A 3,073-nucleotide genomic window follows, 5' to 3' on the forward strand; every position below is an offset into this window, starting at 1 on the left:
TCCGACGCACGGCAATGACGTTGACCAGTGCTCTGCAATGCATAGGCTGCTGCTTTGGAAAGAGCATTTTTGTGAAGCACCGGCGGCCATGTTTGACGTTGGCTCTAAGGACATCCATGGTCTTTCAATGTCAAAACAGCTTATGTAACAACTCCATTCTGCTTAAAAAGAGCCATTCATAACCTTGAGCACTCGCTGTTTTCTAACCATTAGGGGTTTTATTTTATTATTGTATAGTATTTACTCATTAATATAATAAAAAATTCCCAAACTGAATATAGGTTTACTAGGAAGACAATGTGCTCCTATATCTTGTTATTGTTTTTACCACCTAACTTTCTTTTACAAAAAAACGATGGAATATATAGCTGTTGTAAAAAAACAAAGAAACCTTTAATTCTAGCTAGTTTATTCGGCACATGTGTATACAGTTAGGCTGGTAAGTACATAATTAAAAAACACAAACTTTCTTTTATTTACTACGACAACATATATACAGTGAAAGTTTTATTGAAAATTACGTAAACGGAATGCATGACATAAAGTATCAATTCCATGAAAAATTGTGGTGTGTTTTTTAACATACAAAAATGTGACTATAAGAAAATTGTTGGTATTTACTATTTTTCTTTGATTTTGTTTCCTTAGGCTGCTATTCATGATTTATAATTCTGCTCAACATCATGGACTACCATGGCAAACATAGTCACATGACACATGACGTAGTGAGCAGAGAGGCTTTGTAACATCCCTCTGAGCTCTGTCTGCTATATGTACTGTAAAAACCACAACTTCTCACATGCTGAGAGCAGCGGACCTGTGTAACTGGCAGCCATATTTTTCAACCTCCAGAAAGATTTGGAAAATAAGATAATGAGTTGTATAAGGACAGCTACTAAAAATGACTACCAAATGCATGCTTAAAGCGGCTATCTTGTGATAAAAATTAGGTGTGTTTTTTAACATAAATTACTGTGGTAGGCTATAAGAAAGATCTATTTATATTTATATATACAATTTCCCCCTTTTTCTTCAGGCTGTAATTTATGATTCTGGACTACCATGGCAACCACAGTCAAATTGCACATGAGTACTGAGCAGAGAGACTTTGGAACACCACTTGGTGACATCCTCCCCCTCTTTTTCTCTACTCTGCCATTACATGTCATGCTGAGAGCTGTGAGCCTGTGTCTGTTTACAGGTTTCAGGTAGAAAGCTGAAGGGTCTAGTAACTGTAATAAAAATAAAAGAGAGCACACATATTATATCATGAGTACTAAAACCAGTAAATTACTGCATGAGTGGAGCAGGCATCTAATAATATAATACTGTGCTCCAAATTCCAGCTATACACAATGAGTCATACATCAGGGGGTAAATGTATGAACCTCCGGATTCTTCAACTCCGGCGAGTTCAGCGTCTTCGGCGCTTAAATTTAAAGCGGCGCTGCCTTGTAAAGGGAAGTTTCGCCAGAGTTGAAGAATCCGGAGGTTCATACATTCACCCCCAGGTCTCAAATCCAAGTCCAAATATCAATGTAAGTCTCATGGTCTCATAATGCAAAACTTGTAGTTCCACTCCTGCTTAAAGCTGTGGTATACCTAAATAAAAAAACTTCCTTATATATAAGATGCCAATATATTTGATAGTTCCTTAGGTATCACAATGTTTGTGTGAATTGATTCAAAAACATTCGCTATCACAAGGTCGAATCCTAATGACAGTTAGCAGCGGTGGTAACTGAACACTTGCACTTTTAATCATGGTATTATTATTATTATTATTATCATTTATTTGTTAGGCGCCACAAGGTATCCGCAGCGCCGCACACAGTACTAACAGTAGACTATACAGGGTGGAACCATACAGAACAATGAACAAAAATACCAATACTTCAGAAACTCCGGCCAGTCATATGCAGTAAAGACGGAGCGGAAGAACAGGTATGGAGACAGGAGAGGAGGGGGCCCTGCTCATATGAGCTTACATCCTAAGGGTATAATAAAGTACACAATATTTCTGTATGTTAAAGGTAATGTCCTGTATAAGGTTCCTTCAATAAATGCACGCACTCATGTTTTCAGGTCCATGCTGCAAGGTGATCAGTCCTAAAATAATGGTCCTCCCGTGGTAGTCCTCTATTACCTCCCCAAAGGGAGGGTGGCAGTTATACAGAGAAAGAATCCAGCATTCAAGTCTTTGGCAGTAGAGAGATCGGGACACAGCGCGAGCGTGCGCATGCACGGTAATGTTGGCTTAAGCTCGTACCTGGCTGTCAATAATTCATCGGCTTCACTGTCAACCGGCGGGTGTAAAGGAGCGGTGCATGCACTAAGCAATCTGTGGAAACGTGACAGATTGCATATTACACGCACCGCTCTTCTACGCCCATGCTGTATCCTGATCCTTTCACTGCCGGAGACTTGAACTGTCAGAAAACAGAACACAACAAAGACCGAATACAGTGGAGCATAAAATTAAAGTGCACAAGTATAAGAAATCTCCCTTGAAACGAGAAAGCAGTATTCAGGGACAATGTAAGATCATAGCAGAAAGACTGGGGGTTTATCATATTGTCGGAAAAGAGCAGAGAAAGAGAAGAGAGGGGGAACGAAGAAAAGATTAAAGAAGGTAGGAAAAAAGAGGGGAAGAGAGGGCGGTGTGGCAAAAACCGCAGAGGGAAAAGAGGGAGGGGAGAAAAACGAGGGGGAGAAGGTGGTGTGTAATTTAGCTGAAGGGGGAGCGATCATGATGGTAGGACTACCAGGGGTCCCAAACCTTGTTGAAGGTTTTAGAGGTGTTGTTAATAATGCTAGACATGAATTCCATACAGTGGACATTCCAAATTCTGGCATTTACTGAGGGAAGAGGGGGGCAGTGTGTTTCCAATCAGTGGCGATTTGTCAACTGGCAGCCGAAATAATGATAGGCCAACTTGTTCTGATAGACAAATATGGAAATAGAGTTGGCGATCCCAAATGGAGAATATAGATTAACAAAACAGAAATGTTCACAAACAGATATTCCAGTCCAAATGAGGTGCCACTTCAAATAGTTCGACTTTAGTTTGCT

This window comes from Mixophyes fleayi, chromosome 1 (assembly GCF_038048845.1).
Source record: "Mixophyes fleayi isolate aMixFle1 chromosome 1, aMixFle1.hap1, whole genome shotgun sequence".
NCBI classification, from domain to species: domain Eukaryota; kingdom Metazoa; phylum Chordata; class Amphibia; order Anura; family Limnodynastidae; genus Mixophyes; species Mixophyes fleayi.